Raw genomic sequence first — 21,386 nt, forward strand, 5'->3', positions numbered from 1 at the left:
TGTGATGGTTCTCAAGCACTTATAGAACATCTATTCATTTTGACCAGTTGAAGAATAGCCTTCAAAGGTAATGTTTTTTGCTCTTTATTTGCCTTTTTTTTCTTTTTCTTTTTTTTTTTTCTGGTAATACACATTTTAATAAGATTGCAACACACCCGGTGGGGGTCACGGTGTGGCACTTCATTACAAGGACATTTTTTTGGTTTCATTTTCCATCCTCCAATGATCACCTTCAAGCAATACACGGGCAGCAGTTTCAGGTAAAATAAAGTCCTGGGAGACGCACACAAACGCACTGGCATTTGTCTTCTGACCTGTTCGTTTCGCACAGCCTCATTCTACAAAGTCTGTTCTGCTGGCTGGAATTTAACCAGAAGCTCTTCTCTCTTTGCCCTCCTTTTCTGGGAGAAAGAGTGAACCTGCCCATCACTTGGGGCACAATGATCCTTCCCCTGCAGGGGGCAGGACACGGCACATGGATACTGAAGACAATCAAGGCCAAGGACTTGCAACTTCTCTTGTTCTTTTTTCTCACGAAAGACTTCCAGAGAGGCTGAGTCTGCTTTCAAGTGAGGCACCAGAGTGCCAAAGCCCTAGTACGAGAAGGTATCTGGGAACCGGCTGTCATCTAGGGACCATCTCTGCCACTGACATCGTGGTATGCTATCGGAAAGCTCGCTCAAGCATCAGCTTTCTGTGAGCAGTTCACCGGTGCATATCACTGGGCCCCTGCACGGCCTGTGAATGTTCAGTTTTTCCTTGCATTTTCCATGGAAGAGTTTCAAAACGGCACCTGCTGGAATCCAGAGGTGGTATCAAGAAGCCTCCCCATCCCAGAAAATCTGATGCCAGTTACGGTACCTTAGTAAACAAGAAGGCTGATCACAGGGTGTTGACAGGTAGCCAGCCGCTGTCCCCACATGTACAGGAAGGCAGTTCCCGTGGGCTGCTAGCTCCTGTCTTCACGAGCTGGGGGGTATCCTCCGTAATGTACAAAACAGATATCACAAGGCATGTCTGTAAGCGACAGTCACGTCCACACAAAGTCTGCCCAGTGCGGGGCCGCTGCTGGTCCTGGCTTTTCGCGCCCAGCGTGGCTGGGCCGCTGGCTACTTGGCCTGGGCCTCCTGCAGGAGTGGCAGCCTGGCGGCCGGGGGCCTGTCAGACCAGGCAGGAAGCTCGTGCTGCAGTGGGGTCCTCCAGGGGTAGAACGTGTAGCTGATGTCATAGCTCAGGAGGCAGCTCAGGGATGCCACGTAGATGTCGGCAAATCACAACAGGCGCCGCAGGAAGTACGTGGGGTTCTGGTCTATGCGGAACAAGCTTCCAAACTGGGCGCTGAAGGAAACTTTGGTCATTTCTCTCAACTCCTTCCTCTCCTTTTTGCACTCCTGCAAAACCAGCTGTGACTCCGCATCTCTGTGAACTTGCATCTGCTCCAATAACCCAGTCAAGGTCTGTAGCCAGGTAATTGTTTGAATGTACTTTTCCATGTTCATGATTCTGAGCTCAGATCTCAATTCCAGGATAATTGCACCCATTCACCAGCCATGCTTTAGGGTCAAGTCCACCAGGTCACTGTATACATGGTCACCAAAATACAACACGTTGGATCCCCTCCATCCAGTAAACTTCAAAAGTTCATCTAAATTGCCCTGCTTATAAATCTGGCCTTTCTGCAACGTGTAGATTTTATCCTAGAGTAAGACGCCTTTCACATTCACCTTTTGGAAGGGACTCTACTTATCACTAAAGAAGTCTGGCTTCTCTGCCTGAACGATGACCACATCAAACAGGTCCCTCCAGTCTTTTTCAACAATATACCTCATCCCTTCATCCACAAAGCTACTGGGGCTATTGGTGATGAGAAACATCTTCTTGCCATGATCAGCCAGTTTGGCCAACACTGCACGGGTCTGCTCAGGGTAGCAGATGTACTTTTTAATATCTGCTTCAACTGCTCTGTACATGATTCCTTTGGTGTGCACCTCCCGAACTGAATCCTTGACGTCTTTGTACAGGTGCACAGGCTCATAGTCGATGTTGTTCTTCAGAAAGTACTCATTCACACCGGACAGCAGGGTCATCTCGGGCAGAGAGAAGATGTCCATGAACATGGACGTGATGTCACGGTGTTTCCGTGGGAACTCTCATAAAAGTCGCTCATCTGTTCCAAAGGCACGTGGGAGCCCTGGTACATTTCAATGACTTCCTCATCAGGGACCACGCTTAGGCCTCTGTAGACAGTTCCCAGCTGGATGTAATGAAAAGCACTGATCTTCATCAAGACCGACCGCTGCACGTCATAATGCAGTCCACGGATTGCGAAGTTTGGGTCATACTCATACTTCCTGATTTCCATGGGATACCTGTGTTCGTTGATGAGAAGGTCCCGAGCGGCATTAAATTATCAGTGTGTGGAGGTGCTTAGAATAAAACACCAAGGTGTAATCATCATCTTTCAAGCCGTAGATTTCAATGTCCAACAGGCTCATCTCATTGTTGGAGAAGATGGCATCTGGATTCAGCAAGTTGCTCATAACTGAAGTAACCAATTCTGTGCTCCTCTTTGCCTCCCGGTAGCGCTCCCAAAGGTAGCGCTTCATGTCTGGGGCGGTCCCAGGTGCCCTGCATAAGGGCCCCGTGCGGGTCCCTCGTGTGACCACCCCGAGCCGCAGTCCGGCAGCCGCCCCGCAGGGCCACCGCCGCCCTTGCACTGGCCCCACGAGCCACCCGCCGCCGCCTGCCGCCGCCCCACCGCAAGTGGCACCTCAGGCTATTTGCCTTTGTTGAGTAAAGATTTTCCAGTTTACATCCTGGAGGCTTGATTATTCAGATTATTTCTGTATAGCTGAATAAATTAGTAAGTAAAGGCCTTTTTGGTTAATTATTTCATTTAGAAAATTATATTAAATAGCTATTTAGCTCACTTATTGCTCTATTTCATTCTTATGTTATCGTTAACATGTACTTTTCAAAGTTGTACATGGACTCTAACCAATCAGATGTTAGATTCAGTTTCACTTTCAAAGAGTAATTGGACATTTCAACTGCTAATTTAAGTTTACTGTCAAATAGGAGACACTTTGGACAATTTATGTTTTTTTATTGTCTGGCATATTTGTTCTTTTGACATCAACTAGTTATCAGGTCTTTTGATTTCAACTAGATTTTATGTATTTGTATTCCTTTTTAAATGTAGCATAATTTACGTATGACATTGACCATTTTGATGTGCAATTCTATGAGTTTAACACATCAGGTTACAAATAATGTAACAGCTACCAGGGTCAAGATTTAGAACTGTCCCATCTCCTTCAAAAAATGTCCTTATGCCCCTTGGCGATCAAGCTCTCCCTCTATTTTCAGCCCCTGGCAACTACTGATCCGTTTTTGCGTTTTCCAGATTATCATGTAAACAGAATCATAAAGTATGTAACCTTTTGAGCCTGGCTTCTTTCGTTTGGCAGAATGCCGTTAAGATCCATCCAGGGTGTTACACGCTTCAGTACTTTTCACTGCAGACTAGTGTTCCTTTACATGGATGTGCCACCGTTTGTTTATCCACTTATTAAAGTGCATTTTGAGTTGTTTTCGGTTTAGAGAAATGGTGAACTAAGCTGCTATAGACATCCAGGCACAGGCCTTTCTGTGATCGTGTTTTCATTTCTCTTGGGTAAATATCTAGGAGTGGCATTTCTGGGTTGTTCAGTGACTTATAAAAAATTACTAAAAATGGTTGTGCATTTTGCATTCCCACCAGCAAGATGTGAGAATTCTAGTCACTTAACATGCTTATCACCTCTTGCTATTGTCTGATATTTTTATTTTAGCCTTTGTATTAGGTGTGTAGCAGTGTCTCATTGTGATTTTAATTTGCATTTTTCTGATGACTAATGAAGATGAGCGACTTCTCCTGGGCTTATTTGTCATCCCTGTGTTTTGGTGAAGTGTCTTCAAATATTCTTCCATGTTTAATTGGTTGGATGCTTTCCTATTATTGAATTTGCAGAGCAATTTACATATTTTGGATACAAGTCCTTTCTGTTTTGCCAATATCTCCTCTAAGCCCATGGCTTGTCTTTTCATTTTCTTAACAGTATCGTTTGCAAAACAGAAGTTTTTCATTGTGAAGAATTCCAATTTATATTCCTTTTAAACAGTGTGTGTGTGGTTTTTTCCTATCTCTTTTTGCTCCTTGCACCACCATCAGTGATCATTGTACAACAGATTTGTTTTGGTCTATTTCACAAAGCACACACAGTTGCCGCTTCATCTGCTTAACATCAAGGGAACAAGTATGAGGACATGGGATGAGCATTGAACTGAGAGTCAAGATGTCTAGATTCCTGTTTTGTCAGTGGTTTGCTATCAACTGTGAGCTAATTATTTAAATTCTTTAGGCTTCCATTTCTTCATCTCACATTAGAAATAAAACCCAACTTACCCATTTCAGGAATGGTGAGGATATAGTGAGATAAAAGATGCAAAAGTACGTGCAAAGTGCTGGAAGGATGCTACATGCATTATATTTTCCTCTTCCAAGAGCCTCGCATCAACTTTGACAGTCACACTGGACCCATGTTACAAAGGTACCTCTATAACTACAAATATAAGGCTCTAATATACTTTGTGTACACAGTACTTCCCTCTTGCACTCTAGAATATCCTTTGGTAACTTCAAATTTTCTTTTCATGCTCTTATATCCATTTAAAAAATTCTATATATTTAATACTGGATAATCTTCAGATTTCATTTCAGAAACTTGTAATTTTTATTTTTTTCAAAAAGAAATGCTCTAACCAGCAATAGAATTGAGTAAGATTCCTTCCCTTGAACATTTGGCAGAAACATCTTCTTTCATGAAATAGTGGTGTTATTCAACAATGGAGCATGATTTTTTTTCTTCTCTCTCTCAAGGGAGGAAACTGAAGTATAGCAGAAGATTAAACATTCTCTAGGATATGTACAGTCCCTTTTCCAGTAAAAATAGGTAAAGAAAAGGATATTTCTGTGGACAGGAATATTTGTGTTTAGGAAGTTTAGCTGTAAGGTCCTAAAAATTCAAACTGTCTAGGAAAGGAATAAATTTTTCTAAAAGGTTTAGTCTATATAACCATAGGGAGTTAATAATTTGTTACTTTCATGAAGTATTTAAAATCTTTATTTAACATTTTGAATTTAAAAAATTAAAAAGGCTTCTTTATCAGTTATGTAGCTAATTTTGGTAAAATTGCTGTTAGTCTATTTTGGGAAATAGGTAAATCTTACAGTGAATGTGTCATAACCAAATAAGTCAAGTCCAGAATAATTGCTTTAAAACGAAGGTCAAATTACGTCACCACTCTGGTCAATGGCTTTGCCATCTTACTCAGAGTGACAGCCAATTCCAAGGGTCCCCTCTCCCCCACCTCCCTGATGTCAGCTCCTGTCACTCTCCCCTCTTGCCTTCCCCACTCCAGTTTACTGGCCTTCTGTTCCTTGTTCATTTCAGCTCTTGTGTTCTCACGGGTGCCCTCTGCCCAGAGTGCTCTTCTCCCAACTATCGCATGGCTCATTCCTGGTCCATGACCAGCTACATAATTTGTTGGGCCCAGTATAAAATGAAATGTATTTTTTTAAAAAATTATTAAGAATCTTAAGATGGCAACAGCAGAGTATTAAATCAAGTGTGGCTACACAGGTAAGTACACCCACAAAGCCTGCCCTGCCTGGCTCCTTGATTCCTTCATATCTCTGTTTCAAAGTCACCTTGTCTTAGAGAAGTTGTCCTTCTGTTCATTCTATATGAAAGAGTTACCCCTAGCATCCTTGGCCCTTTTATTTTATTTTTATTTTATGTATTGATTACTCGATTGTCTACCTTTCCCCAGTGGGATATAAAGTCCTTACATGCTGTATCACCCAGAGCGTAAGACATACCCAGCACATAACACAGTAGCCACTAAAATATTTGTCAACTGAAAGAATAAAGGAGTAAATGAGAAGTGATAAAAATCCAAAGCCATATGAGTAAAAATAATCAAGAGACAGACCAGATTTTAAAACAGTAAATATAAAAACTGTATTTGCATGTATGGGGAGAGGCTCAGATTTGGAAATTCAAATTTAGGAAAAAGGAGAATGGACTCAGCCTCAGTTCTTACATTAGCTGGTTCTGTGACTTTGGAAAGGTCTCTCAATCCCTCTGAATCCCATGCTGTCACCAGTGCAGTAAGGGGCCTTCCAACACTTTGTTCTGTGACTTTATGGAACAGTCTCAAATGTGACAGTATAATATAATAATCTGATTAGTTGAAGATATTTTCTATACATTTGGGTCAAAAAACAAAAACAGGATACTCTTTGGATGACTGGTCTAGCATTTCTCCAGTCTTCTCCTTCAATGTGACGGTCCACTTACGAATATGTATCGTATAACAGTATACGTATATACTGTATGATATATTGTGGCCTCACAAAATCATTCTTCCCGAGGGAAAAAGAGCTCTGCTTTGAGGAGTAGCTAGAATTCTTATAAATAGCTTATTACGTATCAGAGTTTGGGTGCCTTGGCCATTTAAACTCTTAAATTGATGACATTCATATGTATATTTGAATCCACAGGCTGTCATAGGTCAGTTCTTTAAGAAGAGATGCAAATCTAATTGTGGAGGTCCCCAGGCCCGCACACTTCTCCTCACTCCTTTTTGGGACATTCTGGGGTATCTACTGCTGAATCCATTGTGGAAAACAGAGTCTTCATTTAATATGCCAAGCTCCCTTTTGATATTATTAATTTGAAAAATCATGAAGAAATGTTGTAATCATAAATTCTCCCAGCATAGACGATGTTGAAAAAAAAACCCCACAAAACACTATAATGCCTTCTGGCTCTGTATGTGTCTGTGTTGAAAAACATTTGTTTTCCAAATCTCAGCCTCTATCCTTTTTGGTCAATAGCTGTGCATAGTACTTGCTCTGTAGTTTGATTTTCATGTCCATTTTGCTTGGGATAATGTCCTATGTCTTTTTTCTTCTTCTGATTCTTTTTCCTCTACTCATTGTGTTTTTTTAGCAAAGAAGCAAACTGATTTCTTCCCCTAGAATCCACATTAATCCTTCCTACTGAAAGATTTCTGGTGTGCTTTTATCACTATTTTTAAATAATCCCCATATTCTATCTGATAGGAGAGCAAGATGGACCCCCATCACATAAGAATAGACAGAGGCAAAATGAACTAAAAGTGAAACCCAATACAGACGTTAAGAGCACAGCTATAGCCTTGGTCAATTGAATAAGGAAGGGCTTAGGAGTCCTATAAATCTCAGTACAAGGTTAGAATAGGGCTTACTACCAGGCTCCACTGATGTTGAAGTCTTGATATCCTCTTGATTATGAATCCTACTTCTAGGGGCAAGGATTATAGTTCCTTATTGGGCAGCCCCAGTTATAACAGTTAGGGAAATCTGAATATAGGAAATTTGCTTCATCATCAGAAAGGCAAGTTAGACAGAGCAGAGCTGAGTGAATTAAAGATAAGTTATAATTGAATGTCTTCTTGCTCAGACAGTAAGGACAAAATAAGAATCAAAAGCACTGTATGTACATATTATTCCCAATTGTGCTACCAGCATGCAAAGAGCATCTGAGAAGCATGAAAATCCAGAACATCCCATGGACATCCCATAAATGAATCTGCAAATACAGATTCAGGGACATCAAGGATGATTTCCTGTCTATGAAAAACACCTCCTTCTCTCCTTCCTAAAGGTTTGGATAAAAGCATAAGAAATCTTCCTACAACAAAAAATTAAAAGATAGATTTGGCCACCTGGGATAGAAGAAAAGACCTCTGTGGTAGGAACTGGAAGATCTGTTTCCAGTCCCAACCATTTCACTAACCAGCTTGAGTAAGTTTCTCGTAGACCCTTTGTACCAACCCTTCTGTCAGCTAAACACCATGAGTGGGACTCACCCAGCTGACATCAGGTGGGACAGAAGAATCACCCAGCTGAGCCCTTCTCAAATGTTTGAAGCACAACACCACCTCAAAATTATACAATTATATATAATTATTATAATTATATATAAAAATAGTTGCTGTTTGAAGCTACTAAATTTTGGAGTAACTTGTTACACAGTAATAGGTAACTGAAACTGAATTTTGTACTTGAAGCAGGTGCTGTTAGAACACAATCCTAAAGCATGTGGCATTGGCTTTGGAGTGGAGACGTGGGTGAAAGGTAGAAGAGCTTGGATGAGACTGTTGGTAAATTGTCAAATGACAAAAGGAAAAATGTTTTTGGAGCCTGGAAAAAAGATGTAGTGCTAGAAAGTTCAGCGAAACTGTTGCCTATAGTAATGTAGAAAATAGAAAAACTAATGAACCATTAGATCAGGCTAAAGAGATTTCCAGACAACATCAAAAGTAGCAACTGGTTTATTTTTACTTTATGTGACAAACTGCCATAGAGAATATTTAGATTAAATAAGAAAATGTACAATTTTCAAGCAGATTTTAGAGGAAATACAAGGAAGCCAAGACTTCCTGTTTCCAAAACAAAAATGTTTTCCATTCCCAGCATCTCTGGATGGTAAAATAATCTCAAAGTAAGAAACGGTCTCAGGGTAAAGATCTTAAGGTTGTTGCTATAAGACCTTTGTTGAGACTCAGAGAGATTTAAGGGTGTGCATAGTAGGACTGATAAAAATCTTAAGGAAATGCCTAGTGGATTCTCTTTGGTAGGAAAGGAGCCTTTAAGAATCTAAGGGTTGAATGTTGTAAAATTTTTTATCTAGATAAAAAGTTGTCAAGAATCTTGAAGGCTTTGTCCCATAGCACCCCGTGTCACAACAAGCCAGAGCAGAGCTTACCTGGAAGACAATTGTGAGTATGATTTTGATCTAATGGAAATTAACCCCAAAAAGAGTCCTGCAAACACACAAAGAGAGTTTTAAGAGAATTGTACTACAGAAGCAGTTAGCTGAATGGACACAGTCCGGAATGAAAAGAGACCTTTGCACCCACAAAGGAAGCAGACTGAGAAAACTACCTAGCCAAGCACAGGTCATTTGTTATATAAAAGAAAAGATGACTCAGAGGGTAAAACCAAGAGCCCAAAGAAGAGAGAAAGGAACCAGGGAGAATCATACCCAGGGAGGAAGACTGGGTCTAATCAAGGAAGTGGCCACAAGTACACAGTTCTATTTTATACGTAGTTGGATTTCTGAATTGGTCTAGACCAGTGACTGCTATGTGCCTCCTATTCTCACCTGTTTGGATGAGAATGTCTGTTATATTTATCCTCTTCCTGTATCACCACTGTCTGTTGGCTTTGAAGGGGCAGATAACTCATCTCTTTATTCAACATATTCAACTTCTAGACTTACTTACATAACAATATTCTGAACCTCAGCTTGAGCCTGAAGCTAGAATTGGGTGAGAATTTTGAAGGGCTTCGGAGATGTAAATGTATTTGCATGTGGAAGAAATATTAATGGTCTGTGGCCAAAAGGTGGACTGTGATAGGTGAAAGGTGGTCACAATTTATTTGATACTCCTACCCTGGAAGGCTGGAGTCTCATATTCTTCCCTTCTAATCTGAGCTGGCCTCCTTGACTTGTTTGATAGAATGCAGCAGAATTGACATTCTGGGAATTTTGAGACTAAATCATATAAAGTCTTTAATTTTTCATTTATGTGGCCTCTTGGGACACTTTCTGGGAACCAGGAACCACCATGCTGGAGAGGACACATGTAGGCATCAAGATGACATCTCCACTTAGCACAGTCCTCCAGCTCAGACATAGCATGGAGCTCTCATGGACTCGTGGACCAGCCCAACCACCAGCTGTATATTACGAAGTGACCTCAGTCAATGCTGTGTGGAGTAAAAGAGTTGCCCAGCTAAGCCCTGCCTGAATGTCTGAATCACAAAATTGTGAGAAAAAATAAAATATACTTTTATTTAAAGCTGTTGTGTTTCGGGGGGATGAATTGTTTTGCAGCAGTAGATAACCAGAACAAAATCTCTTTCTCTTTCTGGGTCTCAGTTTCCTCACCAACAAAATGTGAGATTTGAATCAGACCTCTAAGTTTCTTCAAATTTTAACAAAAATAGCAAAATAACACATAACTATTTTTATTAAACTGCCACAATTTTACTTATAAAACATCTATAAATAGTAAGCATTACAAATTATGCCACTTCTGACTAAAATGTCAGAAGTAGAGTTAAAACACTGGGGAATTATTGTCAGTACACACTAACCACCATTCTGGCTGAAGATAGGTTAGCAAGGTTAACGTTTTTATAGAGAGACAAACTGATTTCTCCTCAATGATTCTCCATAGGGGCTGGCTAAATTACTTAATATCTAAGTAAATTACTTAATATCTAAAACAGCAAAGTCTTTCAAACAAAATTTACCTTGAACAAGGCATATGAAAATTGATCCAGAAAATTAACTCCTATCTGCAAACACATCACTGACTATGTATATATGTATGGGTAAACGCATATACTTCTGCCTACCCATTTAGCACGGGAGGTCTTAACTCAGAGTCTATGTACCCTCAAGGAGTCCAAGGATAGAGTTCAGGTGGTTCACATATTTTCAATGGAAAAAATTACGTATTTATTTTCCCTAACCTTTAACTGGATTTAGCATTAACTTCAATTATGCATGCAGGTAGCAAACCAGAAAAGTATTAGCAGTATCTGTGATTTTTGTTACCAGTAGCAGTCACCAATATTTTCATATCACATAACAGTTGTTGCAGATATCTCTAATTATCATTTGCACTCATCACAACTTTGTAGGGTTATTAATCCCACCGATAGTCACTACTGAATGCATTAATAAAGATATATATAATTAATGTATGAATCCTACTATATCATAAATTCACTTTTGATATTTTAATATTTTATCATAATTGGTTTCCTTTTTAATGCTATGTTTTAAAATTTATGTATTTTTAAAAAATTATTCTGAAAAAGGATCCATAGGCTTCTCTAAGTCTAGAGAAGGGGTCGATGGCACCAAAAGGTTAAAAACCTCTCACTAGCCTCTCCAGCCAGCCAGCACACACCAAGCCCCTGCCATGGGCCCAGAGTGGTCCTGGAGATCGACACACCAATACATTAGTTTTCTCTCATGCTTTGCTTCCGCTCCCTGTTTCCTACGTTAGTTGCTCTTACTATCAGTCCCTGACTTAGGCCCCGATCTCGCTTCTGGCCTCTTCATTCTTCACAGATTATTTGGCCTCATACTTCATCACAGAGAAATTGGAACTTCCTCATTTTATCTATGTCCATTGATTCTATTGCTACCTATATGCTGTTCTCTCTCAAATATATAAATTTCCAAATCTCGTGTCTCTTTTGAATTTGAATTCTAACCGCCTACTCATCCTGAATATCCGCCACACACTTCAGATTAAACAGGATCATTCATTACCCATTCCTGCCATCACAAGCTCTGACTCACTCACCCCTAGGCACAGATGGTGACCACAATTCTGTGCATTAGACTCTTTGGTGCCATATCTGGATTTAACTCCCTCTCCCTCATCCCCAAATTGTAATATTTAATTTGTCCCTTTCAATATTTCTGAAATCCATTTCTCTTACTCGACCCAGACCCTGCTCCATTCTAGCCATGACCATTTTAATAATCCCTTAAAGAATCTCCTGGTTTCTAGTAGCTCACTGTCTTCAGTCCAACTAGAGTTATCCTTCTAGAACTCAAATTAAGTCATCTCACTTTCTACCTTAAAAGCTGTATTGCCTAGATCAGTGAGCCTCACCTGGGTGATCTGTTAAAGCACAGGTTGCTGGGCCCCACCCCCAAGGTATCTGATCCAGTAAGTCTGTGGTGGGGCCTGGAAATTCACATTTCTAACCCATTCCCAGGTGAGGCTGCTGCTGCTGCTCAGGAAACTACCCTTGAGAATTACTGGCCCAAACCAGTAAAACTGTTTGCTTCGTAGTTCTTCCAAGAAAAAATGTTTCAGTACCACCCTCCTAAACATGTAGGCCTATTTATTTATACATTATATATTCAACGCATGTTCTAATGCACTAACATAGTGGGTACATCATGAAACACACTAAAAATCATCATAAAAAGATGAGATCAAAACAAATAGAAAGTTCAAGACTATTCTTCCTGCATCCAAAGGGACCGTGTTGTTCACTCTGCATCAGAGGATTCTGGGAGGGATAAAGATTAAGAATAAGCCCACGACCTGAGATGCAAAGTCTTATCCTCAGTTTTTCTGGTCAATCATAGCCAGCCTGCGTTCTCTCTAATCCTGGCTCCAGACCATACGTTACAACCTTAGGAAATTTCCTTAACCTCTCTAAGCCTCTGTGTCTTCCTCTGGAAAATGGAGATAATGTTAGTAACTACCTGGGATCGTTCTTAGGATTAAATAAATTCATATGCATAAAAAAGTCCCTCACGTATAAGAAATGTTTGATTAATGTTGACTATCATGACTGCTCCCAGTTAGACACCTTATGCTATAACCATGCTGATCAGTTCACTGTTCCCTGAATAAACATCTACAACTCAATGTCTTTGCTCATGTCGTATCCTCTACCTGGAATATACTTCCTTTGTCTCCAGTTGATAATATCCTCCTCATCTTTCACAGCCCAGCTGAAAATATTATGTCCCCCGTGACAACTTAACCCGAACTTCCTGGCATAATTAATTGGTGTCTCCTCTGTGTTCCTCTGCACTTGTACAAGCCTCTGAATATGGCTTTCCACAATGTATTATGTACAGTTGCTTACATGCCATTTCCTCCAATATTGTGAGCATGATGTGAACAATGTCTAGTTGACCTATGTATCCATCACATCACCCCCAGAAAGTGCTTGGCACATGGCAGATGTGAAAGAGGGTGAGGACATGAGGGTGACAATCCTATTCTAGTTCCACAGCCCAGCCTGTGACCTTGTGTTCGGCTGCAGATGGTGTTTTCCCCAAGTGACTCCCCACTTCAGCCCCACTTTCCCTGGTTCCTTGGCCAATGAGGCTGTGATATAATAAAAATGAAGATTTGGTCTTTTTCCCAGATTCCTGGCACACAGCTCCTAAAAACCTTGAAAACTTCAGAGTGATGAGTGTCTTGTGCATGCTACTGAGACGACTGGTTCCAGGGGACCCTGGACAGCTTCAGGATGGCGGTGGTTCATTAGAAAGATCAAGCTTTAATTAGAAACTTGGGACTTTCAGTCCTTTCCCCTAACTTCCTGGGAGAGGAGAAGGGCTGAGATGGAGTCTAATCACCAATGATCAATGATCTAACCAATCATGCCTGCATAAAGCAACCCCCATGAAAACCCCTGAACAACAGGGTTTATTAAAGGGCTTCTGGGTTGATGAATGCATCCATGTGCTGGGAAAGTGCTGCACCCCAATTCCACAGGACAGAGCTCCTGCACTTGGGACCTTTCTGGATGTCACCCTATGTACCTCTTCATTCGGCTGTTCATTTGTATCTTTTATAATGTCCTTTCAAATCAACCTGGAAACCTAATAAAGTATTTTCCTAAGGTTTGTGAACTCTTCTGGCAAATTGTCAAACCTGAAGAGGGAGTTGTGGGAACCCCAGATTTACAGCCAGTTGGTCAGAAGTACAGGTGTCAATCTGAGCTTACAACTGGCATGGAGGCAGTCTTCTAGGACTGAGCTCTTAATCTGGGTAGTTAGTGTCAGATTAAATTGAATTGTAGGCTACCCAGTTGATGTCCACAGAGTTGAAGAATTGGTTGGTGTGGGGAAAAAAAACAAAAAACACCCATTTGGTGGAATGTGAGTAAAACCAGTTCAGAGAGGACAATCAGGTTTCATATGGAAGTCTGCATCCATCTAATAGAAATATGCTAGAGGTACCATACCTCAAACTATGCCTTCATCAGCCCTGCATCCCATCCAGCTGAACAGTATGTCCACAAAACGGTGACAGACAAAACCTATTCAAATTGATACCTCAGTTCTTCTCCCTGGTTTCTGTAATGTCATGGCCTTGGATATAAAAAATTGAATGCTTGTCCTCAGTTGAAAACTCTCCCCAACCTCATTAATAAGAAAGCCCAAGCTTCCAAGGCCCTGAAGGCTTTAAATTATGTTTCCCTTGAGTCAACACTGGACCCCTCGGTTACAGTATGACCCAGTGCACATCCACATCCATTTGAACCACAGGTAAAATGTATTAGAGGTTGTGCTTCTCAACATTGCCCTGGTTGTCTGCAGGGCTCATCTTCAGTTCTTTCAGAGTTGCTACCAGGTTCTCTGAGTAGACTTGCTCTTTGTAAATCCTTGTTGCTCGCTCTATGAAAAATACTGGAATCAAAGTACACTAACATTTTAATAAACCAGTCAAAGCCCATCAGCCACCTGCTAATCAGGGTAAGACTGTCACCCTCCCTCTGCCCAGATTCAACGGAGCTCTGTTTACATGTACTCGTGATACTGGGCTATTTTATTGTGAAAGAAAAGCTAGCTTCATGTCACATAAGGTATATTTTTAAACCATGGCACACAGCATAAGGGAGCCAGATACGCCCCTGTCAACCCTAATGAAAGAAGAGTATCAAACCCATTAAAAGGCTAAAGTCCAATCACCCTTCAGTGACTTTTCTTCTCATCAGCAAAAATGCTCATTAATTCTAATATCTTTGCTTTCAGGCATGAACTATGAGATCTGAACAGCAATTTCATTTGTAATGAATACATTTTGACAGAAGTAGAATTATGATGATTCTACTGGTAATAATAATAATAATAAAACATATCACAGGAACCAGAGGATTCTCTGAGCTGGCAGGGGATCTGTGAGACCCCTCTGTCTGTACATAGTCTTATGATGCCCAGAAGCACCTGTATAAATAGTGTGACTATAACATCATGAGGCTGATTCTTCTAACCAATAGACCAGAAGGCATAGGTCCAGATAGCAAACATCCATTACCAACTTAATCAAGTGTTGAGGATATGGTCTGGTCTTTTGAATAACCCTGCGAGCCTATTTTTGAGCCTGTATTTGGTGAATCTACAGGAATGCTTTTTCTGGGATGGGAGATTATTGTAAGGATACTGGGGACAGGTATGTAGGAGGCAACAGAGTCACCTTGGAACCCAGAGATTCCAGGTCTGGATTTTCCTAAAGAAAGAGATAATCATTCTCCATGATTAAGACATCAGTGAAATAACCAAGATCTCTTACTTGACTTAGCATGTATATTTTCCACCAGAAAAAAAAAATCTTTGAGCTCTGCATACAGCAGGTACTTAACAAATATTTGTTCAATGAGTGAGTGAATAGGTTCAGATTTGCCACTATCCAACACTATCCAATTGCTTCCCTAGTCTTTAAGGAACAAGGCTGTCCAATCCCACAACCTAATCCCACAACCTAACCCCATGACTACACTAAAGGCAGGGGAAAGCCTCATGGAATAGGCTTCCCTATTTCAATAGGAATATATCAGCCCTGGGCTCCCTACCTCCAAGATAATTTAACATAAAAGAATAGACTACTACTTTTTCAAGCCCCTGCATTTATGTCTCTGCTACCAATAGCCAAATATATCATAGTTTCTAATCCATCCCAACATATACTACCGCTCCCATTTCACAGGTAAGCAAACTAGTTCAGAGAGATTAAGATTCTTGCACCAAACTACACAGCTAGAAAGCATGAAGCCAGGCTTACAAACCCTGGTCTCTCACAGCAAAATCTTGTTCTTCCTAATGTGCCTACCACTGTAGTGGCCATGAATCAATAGAGCAATTAGAATTGTTATGTCTATTGTAATATGTAGTTAGAAAAAGGATTTGGTTTCAATAGATCAAAGAGAAAAGAAATTAGAAAGAGAGCCTGTGGGGAAATGTGTATATGGAGAGTTGCCAGAAGAGAGGCCAGCCAAGAAAGGATTTAACACAATTGCTTATCAAATGGGCAAAGGACAGGACCTGCAATTCACAAGCGAGGACACATAATTAGAAGACAAATGGGGAAAACATTTAATTTCTGTAGATACCAAGGAAAAGCAAATTGAAACAACAGCTTTATGCCTTCTAAACCAACAAAGAATGGCAGCACTCAGTGTTATCAATGTGCTGTGAAGGCCATACGCAAATGGACCCTGGTGAAAATATAATTTAGAACACCTATTTGAAACAAATTTACCTATAATTGTCAAGAGTCATGAAGATGTTTATGTCCTTTATCTTAAAGAACATATGAGAGAAAGAAATATATATCTTTATATACATAAAGATGCGAACCATAGCAATATTCAGAACAGCAACAGTTTAAAATTAAGTGCCCACAAACAAGAGGATGTTTGTGTTATATGATGGAATATTACAGCGTTAGCTCAGTCTATCCCCTCTGGTCTGGACCATTGCAGTAGACTTGTTTCTTGCCGCCAGCGTTGTCCTCCAATCCAGTCTCCACTCTGCCACCAGATGGGGCTAATGAGTATGGCACTCCCATCGCCAGCCTGGTGGAGTTCCAAGTTCTGGGACAGGCCCCCAGGGCTTCTGTGAGCTTTGTTCCACCTGCCTGTCCAACTTCATTCCTTGCACCTGCCCCACCTGCAGGCCTGTGTTCCTAGTGTATTAAATACAATATAAACACATTCATTTCCTGAATAAACATCTATAACCCAATGTCCTTGCTTATGCTGTAGCCTCTGCCTGGAATATCCTTCCTTCATTTCCACTTGGTAAAATCCTTCACATCCTTCACAACCCAGCTGAGAAGGTTAGCTGGGCTTTACTCATGCACCTTTAGAATTAGTGGAGCTGTATCTGTACAACAGATGCCAGTTTGCCTTCAAAACTGAGCTTACTTACTGCCTCTTTGTAAATAATTTCTTAATTTTCTACACCTTCATTCCCAGGTGAAATCAACCATGCTTTCCTTGGGACCTCCAATGAATGGTCTATCATGATTATGTGGATGTTTATCATGGTATCTGTTATTCCTCATTGCATGTATTTTTGTATATGTCTCTCTCTATTAAACTCCTTGAGGTCATGGGCACATCACCATAGCCAATCTTATTCACTATCATTTACTTAATGCTTACTCTATGCCAAGAACTGTGCCATGCATTTTGCATTTTATCTCCACATCTCATTAAAATTTTACAACTCTGATAAAGTATGCTGTTAATTAGTCTCAGTTTAAAATATGTGGAAACTGAGGCTCAAAGAAGTGGAGTAACTTGCCCAAGGCACAAAGTGAGCAAATGACATAGCCAAGACTTGAACCCTGGTTTAATTGATTCTGGCCATCTACCCACCATACAGTCTCATTCTCTTTTTTTTTTTTTTTTTTGTGGTACACGGGCCTCTCACTGTTGTGGCCTCTCCCGTTGCAGAGCACAGGCTCCGGATGCACACATTCAGCGGCCATGGCTCACGGGCCCAGCCGCTCCATGGCACATGGGATCTTCCCGGACCGGTGCACAAACCCACGTCCCCTGCATCGGCAGGCGGACTCTCAACCACTGCGCCACCAGGGAAGCCCTCATTCTCTTTTTTAATATAGTAGCTGAGCATCTTGTCATCATGGAGGAGCCTGAAGGTTCCCAAAGGCAGACATTGGGGCTTCTTAATGAAGACAGGCTGAACGAAGGTAAGGCCTTGACATGGAAGAAAGAACAAGCTGAGTTCTGATGACATCACTGTCATCACCAGGATCCAATGGTGCCTGAAGCTGGCCCTGTGCTGTGGAGACCTCAGCTTGAAGGATCTTGGTTCCGAGGCTGGAGGTCGGGCCCGAGCTCCTGTGGTAGGAGTGCCGAGTCCAAACTTCAGGACTAACAGAGAACCTCAGACCCCAGGGAATATTAATTGGAGTGAGGCTTACCAGAGGTCATCACCTTGGAACCAAGACCTGGCTCTACCCAACTGCCTGCAAACTCCAGTGCTGGACACCTCAGGCCAAACAACCAGTAAGACAGGAATACAGTCCCACCAATCAAAAAAAAGAAAGAAAGAAAGAAAAGAAAAGACAAAAAACTATGTTACAGATGAAGGGACAAGGTAAAAACTTACAAGACCAAATAAATGAAGACAAAATAGGCAACCTACCTGAAAAAGAATTCAGAGTAATGATAGTAAAGATGATCCAAAATCTTGGAAACAGAACGGAGAAAATATAAGAACCATTTAACAAGGACATAGAAGGACTAAAGAGCAAACAAACAGTGATGAACAACACAATAACTGAAATTAAAAATATGCTAGAAGGAATCAATAGCAGAATAACTGAGGCAGAAGAATGGACAACTGAGCTGGAAGATAAAATGGTGGAAATAACTGCCGGGGAGCAGAATAAAGAAAAAAGAATGAAAAGAATTGAGGACAGTCTCAGAGACCTCTGGGAAAACACTGAACACACCAATATTCGAAATATAATGGTCCCAGAAGAAGAGGAAAAGAAAGGGGCTGAGAAAATATTTGAAGAGATTATAGTCGAAAACTTCCCTAATATGGGAAAGGAAATAGTCAATCAAGTCCAGGAAGTGCAGAGAGTCCCATACAGGATAAATCCAAAGAGAAAGACAACAAGACACATATTACTCAAGATATCAAAAATTAAATACAAAGAAAAAATATTAAAAGCAGCAAGGGAAGAGCAACAAATAACATACAAGGGAATCTCCATAAGGTTAATGGTGGATCTTTCAGCAGAAACTCTGCAAGCCAGAAGGGAGTGGCAGGACAATTTAAAGTGATGAAAGGGAAAAACCTACAACCAAGATTACTCTACCCAGCGAAGATCTCATTTTGATTTGGCAGAGAAATCAAAAGCTTTTACAGACAAGACAAAGCTACGAGAATTCAGCACCACCAAACAGGCTTTAAAACAAATGCTAAAGGAACTTCTCGAAGCAGGAAACAAGAGAAGAAAAAGACCTACAAAAACAAACCCAAATCAATTAAGAAAATGGTAATAGGAACATACATATTGATAATCACCTTGAGTGTAAATGGATTAAATGCTCCAAACAAAAGATACAGACTGGCTGAATGGATACAAAAACAAGACCCTTATATAAGCTGTCTACAAGAAACCCACCTCAGACCTAGGGACACATACAGGTTGGAAGTGAGGGGATGGAAAAATATATTCCATACAAATGGAAATCAAAAGAAAGCTGGAGTAGCAATACTCATATCAGATAAAATAGACTTTAAAATAAAGACTGTTACAAGAGATAAAGAAGGACACTACATAATGATCAAGGGATCAATCCAAGAAGAAAACATAACAATTATAAATATTTATGCACCCAACATAGGAGCACCTCAATACAAAAGGCTAATGCTAACAGCCATAAAAGGAGAAATCAACAGCAACACAATAATAGTGGGGGACTTTAACACCCCACTTACAACAATAGACAGATCATCCAGACACAAAGTAAATAACGAAACATAAGCTTTAAATGACACAATAGACCACATAGACTTAATTGATATTTTTAGGACATTCCACCCCAAAGCGGGAGAACACACTTTCTTTTCAAGTGCACATGGAACATTCTCCAGAATAGATCACATCTTGGGTCACAAATCAAGCCTTGGAAAATTTAAGAAAATTGAAATTGCATCAAGCATCTTTTCTAACAACAATGCTATGAGATTAGAAATCAATTACAAGAAAAAAAAACTGTAAAAACACAAACACATGGAGGTTAAACAGTGTGCTGCTAAATAACCAAGACATCACTGAAGAAATCAAAGAAGAAATTTAAAAATACCTAGAAACAAATGACAATGAAGACACAATGATCCAAAACCTATGGGACACAGAAAAAGCAGTTCTAAGAGGGAAGTTCATAGCAATTCAAGCTCACCTCAAGAAACAAGAAAAATCTCAAATAAACAACCTAACCTTACACATAAAGCAACTAGATAAAGAAAACCCACTACAACTTAGGAGAAGGAAACTAAAAGTTAGTAGAAGGAAAGAAATCATACAGATCAGAGCAGAAATAAATGAAATAGAAACGAAGAAAACAATAGCAAGGATCAATAAAACTAAAAGTTGGTTCTTTGAGAAGGTAAACAAAATTGATAAACCTTTAGCCAGACATATCAAGAAAAAAAGAGAGAGGACTCAAATCAATAAAATTAGAAATGAAAAAGGAGAGATTACAACTGACACCACAGAAATACGAAAGATCATAAGAGACTACTACAAGCAATTATATGCCAATGAAATGGACAACCTGGAAGAAATGGACAAATTCCTGGAAAGGTACAACTTTCCCAGGTTGAACCAGGAAGAATTAGAAAATATAAACAGACCAATCACAGGTAACGAAATTGAAACTGTAATTAAAAGTCTTCCAACAAACAAAAGTCCAGGACCAGATTGCTTCACTGGTGAATTCTATCAAACACTTAGAGAAGAGTTAACACCTATCCTTTTGAAACTCTTCCAAAAAATTGTAAAGGGAGGAACATTCCCAAATTCGTTCTACAAGGCCACCATCACCCTGATGCTAAAACAAGACAAAGATATCACAAAAAAAGAAAATTATAGACCAATATCACTGATGAACATAGACACAAAAATCCTCAACAAAATACTAGCAAAGAGAACCAACAACACATTAAAAAGATCATATACCATGATCAAATGGGATTTATCCCAGGGAGACAAGGGTTCTTCAATATATGTAAAACAATCAATGTGATATACCATATTAACAAATTAAAGAATAGAAAGCATATATCATCTCAATAGATGCAAATACAACACCCATTTATGATAAAAACTCTCCAGAAAGTGGGCATAGAGGGAACCTACCTCAACATAATAAAAAGACAAACCCACAGCAAACATCATTCTCAATGGCAAAAAACTGAAAGCATTTCCTCTAAGATCAGGAACAAGACAAGGATGTTCACTCTCACCACTATTATTCAACATAGTATTGGAAGTCCTAGCCACAGCAGTCAGAGAAGAAAAAGAAATAAAAGGAATACAAAATGGAAAATAAGTAGTAAAACTGTCACTGTTGGCCGATGACATGATACTATACATAGAAAATCCTAAAGATGCCACTAGAAAACTACTAGAACTAATCAATGAATTTGGTAAGGTTGCAGGATACAAAATTAATGCACAGAAATCTCTTACATTCCTGTACACTAACAATGAAAGATCAGAAAGAGAAATTAAGGAAACAATCCCATTTACCAGCACAACAAAAGGAATAAAATACCTAGGAATAAACCTACCTAAGAAGGCAAAAGACCTGCACTCAGAAAACTATAAAACACTGATGAAAGAAATCAAAGATAACATAAACAGATGGAGAGTTATACCCTGATCCTGGATTGGAAGAATCA

At 40.0% G+C, this 21,386-nt stretch overlaps 1 pseudogene; it reads right to left on the minus strand.

Annotated features, from left to right (window-relative positions):
* Window positions 1-1,109: 1,109 nt before the first annotated feature.
* LOC112401518 (5'-nucleotidase domain-containing protein 3 pseudogene) lies at window positions 1,110-2,621 on the minus strand (annotated as a pseudogene).
* Between the last annotated feature and the right edge of the window lie 18,765 nt (window positions 2,622-21,386).

Source organism: Neophocaena asiaeorientalis, unplaced genomic scaffold, assembly GCF_003031525.2.
Source record: "Neophocaena asiaeorientalis asiaeorientalis breed wild unplaced genomic scaffold, Neophocaena_asiaeorientalis_V1.1 scaffold84, whole genome shotgun sequence".
Taxonomy (NCBI): domain Eukaryota; kingdom Metazoa; phylum Chordata; class Mammalia; order Artiodactyla; family Phocoenidae; genus Neophocaena; species Neophocaena asiaeorientalis.